At 35.8% G+C, this 19535-nt stretch overlaps 1 protein-coding gene and 1 non-coding gene across 2 annotated transcripts in view; both read left to right on the top strand.

The window, feature by feature from the left end:
* Positions 1-19535, top strand: part of Dmd (dystrophin) — a 1456297-nt gene that overhangs the window by 861802 nt on the left and 574960 nt on the right. The window lies entirely within an intron of this gene.
* On the top strand, positions 13429-13535 carry LOC113455532. Its single transcript, XR_003376608.1, has one exon. It is a non-coding gene; the product is annotated as a U6 spliceosomal RNA (small nuclear RNA).

Raw genomic sequence — 19535 nt, forward strand, 5'->3', positions numbered from 1 at the left:
TTGGAGCCTGTCCTGGAACTAGCTCTGTAGACCAGGCTGGTCTCGAACTCACAGAGATCCGCCTACCTCTGCCTCCCGAGTGCTGGGATTAAAGGCGTGCGCCACCACCGCCCGGCTTCATTCCTTATTTCTTATGTGCCACATTTGATAACTAGCAATGCCAGAGGTTAAGATTTCCAATAATTATTGTGTCTCTTCATGTACTGCTTGCATGTCCTTAACTGAATCATAAACTTCAAGCTGTTAACACATTTGAATTATTGTAATTCTAGCGTAATGCTCTGAACATAACATATTTGCCATAAATACCAATTTAATGGATAGTCTTACGAAGGAGATGGTATCTAATGTAGACCACAAGTTACCACTAACATGCCCATGTTTTTAGTTACCATTAGGAAGAATAAGCATAAGAAGATTCATAAGATGCCTTGTTTCAAACACAAAAACAAAAAAATGGAAACCAAAATAAAGAGACTCTGACTCTAACATGGCAGGGGAGCTTTCAGTCCTACAAGTCAGGGAGTCTTGTTTTGATAGAATGGATTGGAAAACATCTTGGAGTGATATGGTCACATAAACTGTCCTTGCAGAATGTGACTTGCTTGACCATTTGATATGGCCTTTAGTTTAGTTTTCATGTTTTTTCTGACTTTAATGATAGAGAACTCTTAAATTTGAAAAACTCCCCATGGGAGACCTCGTACTCTCTGAGGAGTGGACAGGGGTTGGCCTGGGGAGAAGATGGGAGGAGTGGGATGACAGGAAGGAGAGGGAGCAGGGATTAATATGTAAAATAAGATTGCTTTAATAAATAAGAAAAATTGAAAAGCTCAACTCGCTATCTTCATAATTTAAAATGAAAAACGAAAGTAAAATTTCATCATACACATACACACAGACACACACACACGCACACATGCACGCACATGCACAGTTTATGGCTAAGTAACTTGTTGTTTCTAGGGTAAACAAAACACATACCAATTCACAACAGCCAATAAGATGTTGTGGCCATTAAAAATATTACGATCAATTGCCTGATACTTCATTATGTAAGTAATGAGTTTTTCATGATTTTAAGACTAAAAGCAACCAAACCAACTATGGACAGTTTATATCACTAGGTACTAAAATCTTAAAGAGACACTAGAGAATTATTTATTTAAATGTACTCATAGTATTTTATGTTCATAAAATGGTATAATTTACTTCTTTATGTGTAACTTATTCTAGAAATATATATCATAAGTTTCATAGTGATTTATCATAGGTCTACCTTAAATTAGTTCTTATGTAGAGATTGTATAATGTGTCTACATCATAAATGTAGGACTTAGATTGCAATTTAGAATTCAACCCTATAGACTAGTGGGTTTATACAACTACTCAGTACAGATATATTTTGTTGAATATCAATTTCTTATTTTAAACCAAAATTTCATTATGTACTTAAGAGTGTGCATGCTGTTTTAGTAGGAATTGGTAGGTATGACAATTAAAACATCACAGTATCATACATCGTATATGTGCAATATAAGGAAAGTATAAACACTACGTTTATGATGTATTTTTTATTCATTCAGTTCTCTACACATTCATCCATTTATTCATTGATCATTGCTTCATCCAATAATAACTACTTAGGCGAAGGTAAAGAACATACATAAGTGAATCACTTTTGAAAGGAATTGACAAGATAGAACTTTATGAGCATGCTGAAAATATGAATATAAAGCAGAAATGAGGTACAAGCAACAAAAACAGCAAAAAGAAGTGCAAAGACAATAGAGAGTTGGCCGAATTTCGACAAGAAATTGTGTCTGTTTGTCTCATAATAAATTTCTCAAAACCTAGGTCAGTGCTGAGCACAAAACCAGTTTAGATTAGTTTGAGTCAATTGTCTACCAATTACATACCAAAGGCAAAGAAAAGCTGAACCTTGATCTTACTGCAAGGAGAAACAACATTTTTCAGTTAGACCCCAAAAACCACAATTGCATCCTAACAATGATAATACTAAGTTAAATCAGATATTTTTAATTGTCCTTCTACCTCTACTCCAAATAAAAATAATAGGGATAAAAAACGGATGCAATTTGAAGCTGGAGCTATGTATAACTCTTCAGGCAGGAAAGGAGTGTATGGCAGGGAACAGCCATTTACCTCGTGACTGGGGTGCAGAAAAGAAAAGAAGGCTCTGGGGACACAGCTCAGTTGTCCAAGCATCACAAGAAAACTGGGTGTGATGGAGCCATCTTGCAATTCCAACACTTAGGAGGTTGAAGCAAAAGGCTCACAACTTTAAGATCGTCCTCAGCTACATAGGAAGTTCAAGGTCACCCTACTCCATGTGATGCTTTGTCTCAAACCCAAGGTTGGTGCGTTATAAAAAATGGACACAAAGTTGAGAAGAAGAAACAAAATATCAATAAACAAAAAAATCAAGTAGCTTCTGGCAAATAAGTGAGAAGTCTAGGAAGTCAGAGATGGGGAATGGACCCCCACAACACAGGAGCATGCTTCCTTATACCCTTTCCTGTCTGGGGGAGAAATGTTCTGCGTCATTAAATTTCAAGTGGTGAACTACATACTCTCGTTTTAATGTCTCCAAATGATAGGCGGACTTCGTGTTAGCTTGTGTTAACCAGAAGATGACATTAAATTTTGCATGCAATGGGAAACTTAAGCAAAGGTGCAGGGAGAAATAAAGGTAATAAGTCATCTTTTCACATATATGCCATAAAAATTCTTATTAGTTCTCGTAAAATTTATGCATTTATAAATTTTTTTTAAAAATAAAATTGTAAAAGAGATTTTGATCAGTATCCATGGGAAAAGAATATAGAAAATTGTTAACAAATCCAATATGTTACAATCACTTGTCACCGAAAGAGAGACCATGAATACATTAGAATAATCTACATACTAATAAAATTATTTGTGAGCAGCATGAGTGTTTGAAAATTTGTGTAAACTGGGAACAGTAAGTCATGTAGCTGGAATTATGAAGGATTGTGGAAGAAACCTGGTTGCTAAGTAAGATGGCAATGGGAGTAGAGCAAGCCTGCTGTATTGTGCAGCTCTGGTCATTGATTTTTATTATATTAAAGAATGTTTACACCTCTATCACATGAAAATAACAGGATTAAATATATAGCTCTGCATCCTTACTTATTTTTTGGCATTTTCTTACTTAACACTGTATCCTTCGACAATAACAAGCTATTCAATTTATTTACTAAGAATATTTCAAATAATTATAGTTTTTAAACTCCCTAGCTTATGAATTTTAACAATATTTGATATACACAGGCAGCTGGCATTCCAGAAAATTATTTTTCAATACCGTGTGGACAGACAGATTTTCAAATATCTTTATAAGTGTATGTGATCAATGCATACTGCACAAAACACATCCTTTGCATCCTCATGGTAGATCTTTAAGGATGAGGGAAATGGGATGTAGAAAGGTTAAGCTAAATGACAGGCGGAAGTTACATTTAATATGTGATCTCTGTTTGACTGACTCTGGAATATGTATTCTTAACCTGTGTATTCACCATTTTGAACTGCACGTTTCCCTAAAGATTTCCATAGAGGTTTCTTTTTCAGTGTCTTGCTAATACATAAGTCGCTTTTAAAGAGTGAGAGGGGGAAATGTAAAATCCATTTGGCAGAAAAAAAATAACTTGGCAATAAATATTGGGCCATAAATATATGCCAAGTAATTATCAGAAAGCCTGATTTTTTGTTACTTCACAAGTGTGATTTTTAAGGTAATGGGGTGAACCTTGCATTGTTAGCTGCATAATGTTTTACAGTGTGATATACTTTATGGTTTGGCTTTAAAAAGAAAAAAAAAAAGATTTGTAAAGCATCCTGGGATGGTCTGCCAATTAAAAGCCGGAGATTAGCTGAAGTTTTTCAGCAATTGAATTTTAAATACAGATGGTGCCAAATTGAGTGTTTCCATAGCAGCAGACGCTGCCTTAATAACTTTTAGATGGGAGGGGATACATAAAAGAGGAAAGCATCTTTAAACAGATGTAAATTCCTACATCATGTCCTCAGATTAATTTAGAAACTAATTAACTGATGGTTATTATAAGTAGACTTAAATGTTACTATATTCTGAGAAAACATTTAGGGAATATCATAAATAAACTTTAGGAACCTTAGAAAAACATAGAATAATGTGATTTAAAAACAATTTCTTGATCTATAGGCAAATATGACTTGACATTGAGTATCACTAAGTTACCATTGATCAAGGTTTTCTGAACTCTAATATTTTATCCTCACTTGTTATAATTACTAATGAGTTGTTATTCTTTGTGGTTTACACCAGTTAAGATTTGATTTTCTGGATATAATCAAAGATAAAATAACTCTTACAGATTTTGAATTCCTCCTATATTCTTCCCCCAGACTTACATTACTTCCTCTTCTTATTTAGTGATTTTCAAAAAAAAAAAAAGCCTCATGTTGTAAATCATTTCAGAAAGAACCTCATTGATAATGTTCATATCAGGCAGTAGTATTGTCATAGATCCAGTATCCAGTCCTCAAATTTGCACAACCAGCAATTAGATTTTACTAATTTACCTAAAAGTAATCACTCTCTGGGTTTGGCATATCTACACAAATGGAAAGACAAAATATTACCGTCAAAACCATTTCAAAGAAGAAATGGGAGTTTCAGATGCTTGAGAAAGTTTTGGGTAAGAACAAAGCAAGTACTTTGTGAAATGGTACTTAGAAATTTGAAAAGTGGTGAGTAAACATTTAATTTATTGTTTCTGTTTTTCAGACTCTTGAAATATATGCATCTAGTTTAGGAATGCTATTAATAAAGGAATATTTGCAAATAATTACAAATGAAAGACTTAATTTTGTGTCTATCACCAGGAATGTACAAATTCGAACACAATTTAATGCAACTTTCATGAATATATTTACTTCTGTGTCTTTCTTCTGAATCTTTCCCTACCACACTGTTTGCTTCCACAGAAATTTCTTTTCTTCTAATTACTTTGGAATTATGGAGGAGGTGCTGGGTTAACCTCCTGTATTCTTAGCTCCATTGTGGTTATTAAATTGTGAACTAAAACTCTGAGAATCCGTGGTAACTTGTAGGTAATTTTCTCCAATCAAACAATTAGCAAGAGGTACCTGATGAGTCTAAGGTCATTTTGAAGCTGGTAGGTTTTGGGTTGGTTGTTTGGTGGGTGGGTCGGTTTAGTTTGGATAGCATGCCATTTTATTGTTGGTTAGTTTTCACAACTCAGAAGTTTTCCCTTGTAAGCTGGAGAGAAGTCGGACGAATAGAAGAGGTACTCCGCAGCGCGGTAGGCTGGAAAGCAATTAGGACGACACTGGCCTGAGCGGAGGTTTTCGTGGACCTCTTGCATTAGCGCTGTCAGCATTTTTAATGTTCAAAGTGAACAGAATAATGAACAGCCTATTTAGGAGGCTTTGGACTGAGGGGAGAAATCCTTTCATTAGGTTCCAAATAACAGCTAGCTTATTAAGCAGCAAGATATTGAGATTTAATAGAGAGAAAAAAATAAAAGGATGGACAAAAAATAAAGCATTGAGATTGAAAGGTCAGTGACACCCTTGCAACTGGCAGCAGCAGGTTCACTTCGAATGTGTTTTGTGAGAAGCAACTGAACTTACTTAGCTCTGTCCATCTTTCTAATGCCTATAATGAAAAGGCATAACATTATGTGCATGAACACCGATAGTTAAGGAAAACATTTTTCTTTCAACTGTGCTCAAATTAAAAGAATCCATAATTGAGTTCACAGGTAAAGGTGTGAGTTAGCATATACTTTCTATTTCTTCACATAAAATCTATCTGTACCTTTCAGAGATAGTATAATGGTTTTTCAAACTGAGAAGAAATGGATCATTACTATCATTCTCATTAGAATCCGTTTGGTTCTACTAACAGAATGAGATGCTTGTCATAAGCAGGAATCTCCTATTGGCACTAATTACAAGTCATAAGTAAGTCCTTTCACTTGGTACAAATCCATGTTCTGACCTTGATAGCCAATGAACTCAATCACTTCTGAAAACTTTTTGTTTTACTGTGTGTTTTGTAAAAACATAATTTTAATGGTAAAACTTTCCCCTCCTATAATTCCAAATTAACATTCTACTACCCTGGCTCCCTAATAATTTGCATAACGTTCCTGTTCCTTGTTCCATGTTCTTTCAAGGGTTTGGTCCCATAGCCAATGTTTCTTCCAGGGTCAGTTGGATTTTCCTTTTTAACGTCCACAAAGAACACTCTAAGCATGTCTGTTAATTTCATGACATCTCATCTTTTTTGGTTCATGTTTTCACTTGTCATTGAAGTATTGATGACCATGCAAGATCCACAGCTGTCTTACTTGAGGGTCCAGGTCATGCTTTGTCATAAATGCAGGAAAAATAGAGAGCCTTTCTTGAATTTCTCATTTGACATTTTACATTTGATCCTTCTTTCTTCAAAAAATAGTCAATGTCATATGCCAAAATGTCTTCATCAATTGCTTTCTTGGGGAAAACCATAACCTAATATTCAAGAGAAATGATGGGTTCATTCTGTTTCCAACAGAAACCTTTTCAACTTCTGAAAGAGACTGGATAAGTTTTCTTATTTCTCTACAAATGAATTAAAATGGATCTTTTAAAAGAGTCAGGCATGGAAGTTCCTAATACAGAGTCTATCAGCAAATATTTTGGCGATATTACATGCAGCTTGTTTTCTAGAAGGGCAACAGCGACATGTGAATTCCTTCCTTAAAAGCAATGGTCCCAGTCGATCAGTTACACCTCCTTCCCGAAAAGGGATTGTCTGCCTTGTTAAGCTAAGTTCATCTGGGAAGCAGGAACCTCGTACGAGGAACCGCAATCATACTGGTCTGTAGGCAAGTCTGTCTGGCATTTTTGATGATTGAGAGCTGATGTGAGAGGGAACAGCTTTTTGTGGGCTGTGCCATTCCTGGGAACCAAGTTGTAAATAAAAGCAAGGTGAGGTAACCATGGGTATCAAGACACTAAACAGTATTCTTCCATGATCTCTACTTCAGTTCCTACCTTGGCTTCTCTTTATGACAGACTGCCGCTGTCAGCTTTAATAAGCCCTTCTCTCCCCAGGTTGCTTTTGGTCATCACAGTTTTTGTTGCAGCAATAGAAAACAAACTAATGCATCAGGAGGTAAAGATGGCAAAGTTGGGACTTAGATCCTTTGAAGACGTTGTACCGACCATACACCCAGCAATGAATGCTAGACGTTCTCCAGAGTTTGGCACTGCCGCAAGCTTTCCATCCTCTGAAATGTTGTGCATAAATTCTTTCTTTTTATCACTCACCATCAGGCTACGCCTGGATGTCTTACCGGATACCTTCTTCTGAAATTCTCCCTTTCTTTTCTTGCCTCACTCCCCCTGTCTCCTCTCCAGTTAGCAGTATCATGACTAATCTTTGAATTAAATACTATCACTTCCTGTCATTTCCATTGCCCTGAGAAAGAAGACCCACATCTTTACCCTCACCCAAAAGACCCCAGGAAACTAAAAAAATCAACTTTTAGATTTTTATTCTCATCAGTGATGCATTTAAGTAGACTTTATATTGAAGGCAGAGCATAAGAAAGGGATTCCAATACAAATAAGTATGGAAATAAATTATTTACTTAAAAATATTTACTTAAGGAATAAGTAAAGGCTATTATAGAAATTTATTACTTATTTGTTGATATTAACACATTCTAAATACATCTCAGAAACATGTTATTAATGCAAATTTGTGATGAATTAATAGATTTAATTGAACAAAGACATGAATACACACAACAGATAAATATAAAGACAAATAATTGTCAGATGTTCCAATTGCTTTTTTTGTCTAAGAACATAGAAAAATATATTCTCCTGTTTGATACCAAGTTTTGTTAGTGTTTTGTGCATTTTTTGCTTAGATTAATACACAACTGCTTTCTGTTTCCAAGAGAATTATTTGCTTGCTACAATTGCAGAATTATGTTATTCCACATCTCATTTTAAGGAAAACAGCTAGAGTCAGTTCTTTATATTTGCTCTCAGTTTGAAATTCAAAAAGCACTTTTCCTATAGATTATGTCTTGCTACATTTATCGTGTTCACTATGGGAATTCTGCTTTGGAAGTATTTTCTTTTAAATTTAAGGCAATTAGACCTCATTTTGTATATTTCTTAGCCATATGTTTCACCACGGTGCCTCTCTCAAGGGTCTTTCTTTTCAGAATGTACAGCTATGATTTACCCAAGTTAACTGTACAATCCATAAAACATATTTTTGTTTTGTTGTCTATAAATTCAAATGCTTTATTTAGAAGTCACAATGCTACTTTGCAAGCTTTATTAAAATTCAAAAGTTATTTGCACTGTTGAAATTATACTCTTTTTGTTATTGTTATCACTATTTGACATCATTAGAACTGACATAGAATTATGCTTGTACTCCCTACATTTCACACAGTATACTTACTGTCAAAGTTCACAAATTGCTAAAGTTTTGATAAACAAAATATTTTAAAAAACTGAAAATGGAGCCTACAAATATCTTTTCCAGACTTTGATATGCTTTACGTTTTAACCTTCCATTTAATGCTTTAAACCAAAATATATTTTATAATGGATGATAACTGTCTTTGCCTTAAATAACAGAGTTATTCGTATATATGCACTAATGAACCACAGTTGATTGAGCTTTACATTAAACCCAGTATTTTGTTTCTGTAGAGGAGAATCTGAAGAATTGGGCTAGACTTCCATTACTTTATGTCCCCTTAATAAAGAAGACCTGTTTTTACAAATTAATTGAATGTATATTTTATTTTCATGGCACTGATTACACATATGTAACCTTTTTAAGTGTTATATATGTCTTTGAGGACTTTTTTTTGCTTTTATAGTAACAGCTTCTTGGTGATTTACACATGGTATCTGTCCTTTTTACACATTTTAAAACTCTCTATCTGCCATTCTTATAATTTCTCCAAAGTACATGAATGTACTGCCCATCATTTTTTAATATGTAAAAAAGACATTAAACTATTAAACAACTATTAAACCAAAATAGTTGTTTAAACATCTATTAAAGAGGATAATCAGTGTGTTCATACGTAAGGTAAGCAAACAAAAAGAAAATGCCTGAGAAACTCAAATGGTAGAGCAGTATTGACCTTGGCTTTAGTCAAAGGGAATGGTCAGGAAGACTAATGACTATGGGTAGTAATGTTGGAGCAGACTGTGTCATCTGAAAAAGTGGGCAAATTTCTGAATAAACAGAAAACAGGCATGGGTGAAGTGTGTAGGTCACATAAAAATGCTAAAGTATCCTATGTGTCTAAGTCATTTAGGATGGGCTTTACATCATGCATCAGAAGCTAAGAAACTACAAGATGTAAATAAAGTCTACTTTTTCAAAGGTCGTGTAAGCCAGTGTGCCATTGTAATTATACCTAAAATGCTCGGGGCATAAAATGAATCGGATTTTAGACATGATGGCATGCAGAATTTAATTTTTATTTTCAAAAGGCTTTTTTGGCCAAAGCAATGAAGATAGATAGAAAGTACAAAAGGCTAGTATTAGTTTAATAATTTGCATTTTGGCTACATAGTAGAATCGCTATAGGGAGCTTTTAAAAATGCTGTTGCCTTGATTCCACCCCAACACAATTAATTCAGAACCTTTGAGACTAGGTCCCAGACACTGGTATTTTTTTAAAGTACCCCAGGTAATTCAAATGTGTACAGAAGCTTATGGTCTAACAATTAGAGAAAGCATCAGGGGGCTTTTAATTAAAGCAGCACAAGAAAACGGGAGTCAGATGATAGAGAGGTTAGGAGAGCAATTAGAGGTTGAAATGTTGTATGAGTTGGCATATTCTTGGTTAAAAGGCAGGAGGTAAGTGGAATCTTGAGGATGGTTTATACATTTTCCCTTAAATGACTAGATAGAGGAACAGATGTGTCAGTAGTTAGACAAAGCAAGGGGGAAGATAGACAGTATGTAGATTTTAGAAGTGGTGACACTTTCAAAGTGATTTGATAGGCATTTGGCTCTAGGTACCTCATGTGATTGTTTAATAAAGAGTTTTGAGTGATCTCACCATAGATGACACAATATATGTAAATGAATTCGCCAGGGAGAATACATAAATGAAGGGGAAATTAAAGAGAGACCCCTAATGAATAGCTATATTCAAGAGGTGGACAGAACAATCTGAGAAGTGACCAAAGTGTTAGAACAAAATTAAGGCACAGCTCTGTTCTCAATAAAGAAGACTTAAGAAGCTTTTGTCAGTAATGATGCATAATAAAGGGCACTTTGTGAAAATAAATACACACTCTTCAGGCTCCGATGCTACGGCAGCTGGAAGGTTGCTACTATCATCTGCAAAAGTAATTTCAGTGCCAAAAAAATCAATTTGTATTGGGTTGAAAATATCACCTGAGATATGACTATGTAAATTGTGGGTGGAGACTAGTGCTTCTCAAACTTCAGCATGAATATTAAATCCCCCAAGGACTCTTGCTTAAAATGGCAAGCCTGATTTAGAAATTCAAGGGGAAAGCCTGAGATTGCATAATGGCATCAAACATACAAGTATAAAAAATGCTGCTGTGATCCAAGCCATCTTTTAAGCAGCACTGTTTTGTGAAAGAGAAAGACATGATTTACCAGGTGGGCGAAGGGATAAAGAAAAACAATAGGGGAGGTTGATTTCATTTTCTTTTACACAATAGAAGTCAATGTGTTCTAGACTGAGACTAAAGATAGAGAAGGGCTTGAAATTGAATAACTGCCATCAAGAAGTAGAACAGACGATATCATAGAGGGGGTAGATGGGAGGTGAGGGGAGAGGATGGGAGGAGATGGGGAAGAAAGACTTTGGTCAGTATGTGAAATAAATGAAAAGTGTTAATTACATTTAAAAAAGAAAAGAGAGTATAAGAATGGATGCATCCAGGCGTGAGACAGAGAGGCCTGCCAATCTGAACAGAAAGAGCAGAGGAAGAACCCATATATATGATTTTATATTTTAGTGATAGTTTGTGCTCAGTGAATTTTATTTCCTTTATTTTTGTTGCTTTACTTGAATGAGGAATCTGTGAAGTGTTCACATAACATCAATAGTGTGTCCACATCACTTTTATGTTATCATTGGTCTTTGTTTCTTCATTAAAAAAGTTTGGGAGTAGGGTGTAGAAATAAAATTATACGTGTGCTAGGCAAGAAAAACTATATTCCAATGACTGCATAAACTTTGGACAAATTTACAATGATGGATAGCTGTTGTTATATACATTGCATGTGTTTGGCGTGTTAATAAATCTGTGGTGCTGGAGCTGTAATGGGACTCTTTAACTCGGCTCTAATGAACTCTCTCTATACCTTTTTTCATGCTGTTAGCATTTTATTTGCTGTAGTTGACACCTAATTAGGCAATCGCTGGGTTATGGGACAGATGGATTATATAACAAGACACTGTTTATAACAAAACTCGATAGTTTCCTTTCTGTGACTTGCATGTGGCCTAGGATAGTAAAGTGCAATATTTTAGTTATTCTATATATCAGCTTGCTGCCACTGCAATCAATTCTGGAGAAAAGCTTCTTAGACAGTGAAAAGCTGTCTTTTGGCAGCTCATGCCCACGAGTGGGTAGGTTTCTTTGTGTCTAGTGGACCACACCATGGCAGCAAGCACATGGAAGCAAATGCACTCATCGACTCATGGTTACAAAGAAAAAGTCAGTGGAAAAAGGATCTGCAAACCCTTTTGCAGGGCTGATCTTCAATTATCCAAAGTTTAGGCCATGCCTGTTAAAGACTCCCAGACCCTCCTAACAATGTCAAGCTAGGGAGGAAGTAATTAACATTTTCAAGTATTTATAAATCATTTGTTCCCTCAAATTCAGGCTTTTCATGTAAACTAAAAGTCTCCCCGTTTTGTTATTTTTTTTGTTTTTTTGTGGTTTTTTTTTATTGAGAAAAGGAAAAAAAAGTTTCTGCCTCCTCCCAGCCTCCCATTTCCCTCCCCCCTCCTCCCACCCCTTTTCCCCTCCCCCTACTTCTCTCCCCCTCCCTCTCCAGTCCAAAGAGCAGTCAGGGTTCCCTGCCCTGTGGAAAGTCCAAGGTCCTCCCCACTCCGTCCATGTCTAGGAAGATGAAGTCTCCCCGTTTTTAAAATCATCTTTTATAATGAGAATTTTCAGATGACTGATAAGCCAAATAGGACAATAAACCTTCATTAGAAGATTTACTCATCGCCTTCTCGATAGGACTGTTTACCAAACTTTTAAAATTACTACGCATTCTTTTCTAACCTGTTGATTGGAAAATGAAGAGACCAGCCTGTAGGCCATGTCTAACTCATGCCATGAATGTAGGGTATAATTACAAACAAAACCCCTTGCCATTTTATTTTTATAAATTCTGTTGAAAATCTTTTAAACTTCCACTTTCTGAAGGTGGTTTTTTTTTTTCAGCACTGGAAAGAAGTGTTGGCACATTCTACAGCTGGTTAAGTAGTATGCTGTTTTGCTGTGGAGGAACGTTTTACTTAGCAATCTAATACTTTGAAATGTTTCAAAAGGAAAAGAAAACTGAAAGCATTGCAGTGAATATTCAGGAACCCATCATTTAGAATCCAGAGCCTGTTTTTATCACTTTTCTCTTTGTCTACCCACATCCCCGCTATTTTCTGATACGCTCCAAAATAATTCTGTGATAGAAATTCATCTTACCTTAAATGCAGCATATATTTCTTTATCTAGAACTCATGATTCAATGACATTTCTATTGTCTATGCCAGCTTTTGTTTAGCATACAGCTAAGTATGATGAGGTTTGATGAATAAAACATACCATGTGGTGTATGCGTCTATCAAGATACACAGAGAAAAAATAATCAATCCAGAAAAGGACAACAGTTTTTAAGGTTGGCTCAAGCTTATTTTATCTGACTTTCAGCATGACTGGGGATATGACCAGAGGATTACCAAGGTGAAACATGAATAATGACTATCTAGGGAGATGGATAATATGGCTCTTGACGTGCTGTTTGCACACTAAATTCTTCACAAGCCTCCATCTCTGACAGAAGCATCAAGAGACATGCATGTCCCAGCTTGTTACAGCTGGAAAGAGCCCCGGGGCATCAGCAATCTGCTCGCTCTTTGTTTCATCACTCACATTTAAGAAGCCTGGAGAAATATTACATAAGTAGATAATTGCCCATCTTCAGCCCTATAATTGAGAGCAAGTTAAGGACAAGATACTGAAAATAAATTATAACCATTATTTCTTTCAACTCTGTAGACTACTTATTTTTTTGCTATTACCTCTATGTTGCAATATACTTAGTATACAAGTAACAGTAAATTAGTGCTCGATTCAGCAGCACGTATCCTAAAATTGGAACGATACAGAGAAGATTAACATGGCCCCTGCGCAAGGATGACAGGCAAATTATTGAAGCGTTCCACATAAAGAAAAATAATAACAGTAAATTAATGATCACTTCCATGTCCCAAACAAATGTTAAATGTTTGGTTGATATTCTGAACATTTTTAATTCAAGCATTTATTTTGTTTCTATCTTCTGTGGATTTAAATGCACAGTTGTCGCTGCCATGCTGATTTTTTGGAGACAAAGGGGAGAAAAAGATATTCTAGTTGATAATAGGCTAGGACTTCATCATGCCCCACTGATTTCCTTCTCTTTAGTTTCAAACATGTTATAGCATGGTCATGTTGCACTTGATTTTGACTGCAACCACATCCCTCCTTTCTTCGTCCTAAAAACAATGAAGTCACTTTCACACCGGCTCTGCGGTTATTGCCTCTTCCTCTTCTTCACGAATGTGTGTGGAGACTTAATTTTGTATAGCTTACATATTGATGAATCTTCCACAGAATCACATTGGATTCCTCCTTGGAAGCCAGAGGGATATACAATAAACATCATCTGTAATTTTGGTTGATATCAGTTTTACTTTGCTTTGGTTGCTGTTAAGTTTCAGAAGATCAAACATTACTCTTGGTATAGCTGTATCTATCTTAGTACAAGGGTACAGTACTAAGAATTTCGTTGTTTTATTACCTCAGGCGACAGTCTGGGAGTACCCAGGTTTTCCTCATCACAAAAAGATAGTTCGGAGTTCATTGTTTTGATTGTAGCTGGGATGATTTTTCTTTCTAGCTCCTCACAGTGGAGCATATCTGTTCTCTTTCCTTGCTCAAGTGAACTCCAATTTCCCTACAGTGTAAGTGTTGCTGCTTGGCATTTTCTACTTGGAATACTTGGACACTCTGTGGGATCATTAAGATCCACAGTCTGTACTCCTAGCAGATCCTGGATGTATGCTAAAGACAAATCTTTTGTTTAGTCTTCCCCGTGTAGAAAAGTGGCATCGCCTTGCTTAACGAGGTCCTTTATGCTTATGTCTATTGTTGAGTTTGGCCATCACAATAACTTTGTGCCTAGTTGGCTGTTAATTGCTTTACTTCTGTATTTAAGAAAGGTAAAGTATGCCTAGGAAATTAATTTTTCCAATTACAATTTGCCACTTTGTTACAAAACTAGAGCTGTAGTCCAGGACACACCGAAAATCAAGGAGGTTACTTTCTAAAATTCAATAGCACTAAGTCCTAATTCTCAAGTCTATGACATCAGTGTTGAAATTGCTATTCTTTGTTCAATAGCAGTGGATGTTCAAAATAGCAATCATTTCTTTTAAAAAAAAATAACAGCCCTCCCTGGGAAAGATGTAGGAATTTATTTTAGTCAAGAATGTATATTGATAATCAAACATGGCTCTTTTAAAAACTTGAACTGAAGAATTGGTTCGTACTTAATCAACTGAACTGTTACTTTTTCTGCAATATTGTGATCCTTAACATGATTACTGGGTTTCCAATTTGACACTTCTAGAGACCTGTAAATCAGCACACATGCTGTGTCCCAGTCTGTCATCTTATGTCGTAGCTTTGGTTATTTACTTTCCTTCATTAGCCAGCATCTCTTTACTGTGTAAATCAGTTGAAAAGCTTTCTGCAATGGACCTCTACGAGAAAAAAAAAAGTGGATATCTGGGTTGATTTTCAATTACAAACATGCACAGATTGCCTGGGTTTATGTGCATATATTTTATTATTATTTCACTCTCGCATGTCAGTGGAAGCTGGTGTAAATGTAAATCTAACAGTATGGGCTCTAGTGACCAAGTGCATTGCCATAATACATCTTTGATCAATCAATCTCGTGGGGAAAGGGTTGCAAGTGTAATAAAATTCTGTAATTTGAAGTGCGGCCCATTATGGACAATTACTATGTCTGCATGCTGTCCAACTCCCACACTGAACCATTTCCAGGATAGCAGCTTCACTTCGATGAGCTTTAAATTTAATGCCATATTTCCTTTTTAAAAAATTTTTGTTATTTATTTATCTATCTATTCATTTTACATCCTATTTCAGTTTCACCTCCCCTCTCTCCTCCCAGTCCCTCCCCCACCTCCATTTCTATTCTGAAAAGGTCAGACCTCCCATGGATATAAGCAAGACAGAGTATATCAAGTTATAGTAAGATTAAGCACCTCCCCTCATATTAATACTGAGAAAGAAAACCCAGTGTGAGGAATAAGGTCCCAAAAGTCAGGAGGCAAGTCAGAAACAGCCCCCACTCCCACTGTTAGGAGTCCCACCAGAAGACCAAGTTATACAACTGTAACATATATGCAGAGGACCTAGATCACTAAACCCAGGTTCCCTGGTCATTGGTTCACTCTCTGTGAGGCACTATGAGAGCAGTTCAACTGATTCTGTGTGTTTTTTCTTGTTATATTCTTGACCCCTATAGCTCCTACAATCCTTCCTTCCTTTCTTCAGCAGGATTACCTGACTATGGCCTAATGGTTGGCTGTGGGTCTCTGCATGTTTCCATTAGTAACTGGAAGAAGCTTCGCTGGCGACAACTGGGCTAGGCGCCAATCTATGAGCATAGCAGAATATCATTAGGCATAATTCCCTTGACACTTTTTCTCCAGTTGTGTTCGACTCTATAATAGGTCTCTGGACCATCCAGCCTCTGAGTCCTCGTGCTCCAGGCACTGTCGGGGGAGTGCTGACTCTTATGTCATGGGTCTCAGGCTGGGACAGTAGTTGACTGGCCACTCACACCATCTCTCTGCCACCCTTACCCCAGTTCATCCCATAGGCAGGAAAGACTAAAGGTTATGTGGGTGGGTTGGTATCTCCATCCCTCCACTGGAAGTCTTGCCTGGTCACAGGAGAGAGCCCTTTCTGTCTATGTATTCCCCTATTGCTTGGGATCTTAGCTGAGGTCTTCATTGTAGATACCTGGGAGTTTCCCATTTATCAGGTTTCTACCTCATCCCAAGTGCTCCTCCCTTTCCAGTGGTCTCTTTCAGTATTCCCCCCTCTAAAACATGGTGGACAATAGCTTTCAAATAAAGGTTAACCATGCTATAATCCATAGACCAAGAGAGGGTAGGTAAGGAGGATGCAATGGGGAGTGCTTTGATCTCCCTGGGAAAGGGAAACAAAAGTGATTTCATGGGTGGACTGGGGGGTGGGTAGAGATGGGAACATGAGGGATCACATTTGATGCCTTCTTTCTTTCATCTCTTGAAAAGATGAAATATTTGTAATGCTTCTAAAATTTTCTGCATACGGTTGTGCAAGGTCTTCCCTGGCGATTACTGCAGTGCCCAGCTTTTTTACCCAATAGGTGAACAACTGACTACTATTCATGTTCTAGTTTCTTATGGAGATTTTAATCTAGTTCACTGTATGGTAAGTATTTTTTAAACATTCTCCTTTTGTAGTACTGAGGACCAGGCTAAGAGCTCCAGTATGATAGGCAAGTTTTTGTGCCACTGAACATTATCTGCAGACATCTAATCCCTAAACAGTGTTGTAAGCTCAGCAAACCAATCTATATTGCACCATTTTTGGAAAAACACATACATTATATATATTAAATTAAATAATATGTTCATTTCAATGTATAATGAAAACTTTATTTAGCATAAACATCTGAATTGGCAAACTGTCACAAACTGAGTACACCTGTGTAAATGCCACGCAAATCTAGAAAGAGGATATTATCAGAAACTTGTCAGAGCCCTTCATATGTATTCTAGTAACTACCAATCCAACAAGAGCAACCACTAGCCTGAGTCCCATAATCTTCTATTCTTTTCTGACTTTTCATCTTACATTTAATAAAACAGCATTTCAGTATCTACTCAATTGTAACTAACTTTTGTACCCCTCAGTAATTATATTTTTGCAATCTTTCCATATTATTGCAAATAGTTCCAAATCTCTCACTCCTCCATATATACTACATCATCATAGAAAGATAGGTAATGGATAGAACGTAGATAGATAGATAGATAGATAGATAGATAGATAGATAGATAGATAGATAGACAGATAGATAGACATAAATACAAATTTGTATTTATTGGTTTAAGAGGATAGAAAAGTATGAGTCTTTTGGTAAATATAAATAAGCTTGCATTTCTGTTGACTGTGTATCTGGTAACAATTACAAGTCAAATAATATTTTGAATATATTTGACAAACTGACTAGTTCTCTAAAGTCTTATGAGTCCTTTTGTAAAAGCAACACTCACTCTATAATTCCTGCTCTGCAAAATGAATTCTCATATGTTTACTGTTTCTTCTGTTTTTCTAATATTCATAGATTGCATTTAATTAGTAATAATAATACACTATTTGTGCTTATTAGCTTATAGACTTTAATGTGATTCTAAACTTTAAAATACATCTAAAATAGCATTAATTTATATAAAATATTTTTATATTACTTTGTCAATTATTCTATTTAAAACAGGCAAAAGGTATAGTAAATGAGTCTTTGTAACCTGAAATTAATTTGAAAATATTGGAGAAAATAATTTATCAATGACTTTAACACCACAGGAAAGTTCACCATACATTTTAGTCTATGGAATTTATATCATATCTTGACATTCTACTAGCAAGCCTGATTTTGAGTGAGTTTTGCACAAAAAATTACGGTTAATATAAATTAAATTAGTGTAACAAAACCATAGAAATTATTTTTTAAAGTGTAGTCTTACAAATTAACTTAGAACCAAAGAAACCAATCTCACAAGACATATATTGCATGAGATAGCAATTATGAGTATGAATGAAGACAATAAAATAGGAGTTAAAGCCATTATTGGAAAGATGTAAAGCTGAGACATAATAAAGGGACAATGATAATTTTTCAATAAGATTGACTCTACCATGTAAGTTCTGGGATTTGAACTTTAATCATCAGGCTTGGAAGGATGTGCCTTTACCCACTAAATCGTCATGCAACCAGCTTAATTTCTTTAATGAGTATAGTAGTAACAATTTGGGCTGTGTTTCTCAAGAAACAAACTTTGGAATGATAGTTTGAGAAAAATGTGTTCATTTGTAAGGTGATCAAAAGAATTACCTGTAGGGGAGTGGAATCGAGCTTGGGAAAGGAAAGAAACTGTAAGAGTCAATTATTATGGAGGCTATTGTTGTTTGCCATGGTTGTTCAACATTACAGAGGGAACTCGGAGGCTAGGGAACAAGCTTCTCATAATTTTCACTCCCAAGCAACAAGGCAGGGATCAAGGAGTGATGTTCTTCCAACCCTTATCTGACAGTGCCTTAATACTGTTATTATTCCTTAATTGTCCCTGGAAGTCTGGTCACGCTAAGAGAAATCCTTCATGCTTTGTAGTACAGCACGGTAAGTGCTTGCCAATGTGTACTTACGAGAAGTACCAAGGGTATAGAGATTGGTTACTTCCAGTATCTATTACAAACCCTATTCTTGCTGGTGAGGTATCCATAGACTGGGAGAGAAAAGTTAAAACATGAATCATAGTAGTATTCGATACATGTCTATGGCTGCAAAAAGGAAGATCAGCAGAACCCTTTGTCTATAATAGTGGTATTTGAATGTGCAGTTAGTTAGCAAAGATACACTTAGCAGGAAAAAAGTGTATCTCTTAAATCATAGATACAAAGTGCTGCTAACAAGAAAGTCCTCTGGCATAATCAGATCCTTATATACCTACTTTAGAATGTCAATTTTATTGACAGGTTCATCATAAAAATAATTAGAATAGGAAATCGCAAATATACTGTTCCAAAAATTTCTTGCTACATATAAGAATTATAAAATCATATCATCCTAATAATATTCCATCACTTATGGGTGAGGTTTCATTCTATGGGCATTGGAAGATGTGGAAAATCTGTTTCATAGTTATATGAGCATAAAGTATATTTGTCCAAATTCCCCTATTAAATGCATATATATATATATATATATATATATATATATATATATATATATGCTCAATGTCTTCTCTTGTGCTCATTTGAGCATGAAGGCCAGAATCATAATTCAGGCATTTTCCACCATTTCTGAGACAAGGTCTCTCTTT

This window comes from Microtus ochrogaster, unplaced genomic scaffold (assembly GCF_000317375.1).
Source record: "Microtus ochrogaster isolate Prairie Vole_2 unplaced genomic scaffold, MicOch1.0 UNK58, whole genome shotgun sequence".
Classification (NCBI taxonomy): Eukaryota; Metazoa; Chordata; class Mammalia; order Rodentia; family Cricetidae; genus Microtus; species Microtus ochrogaster.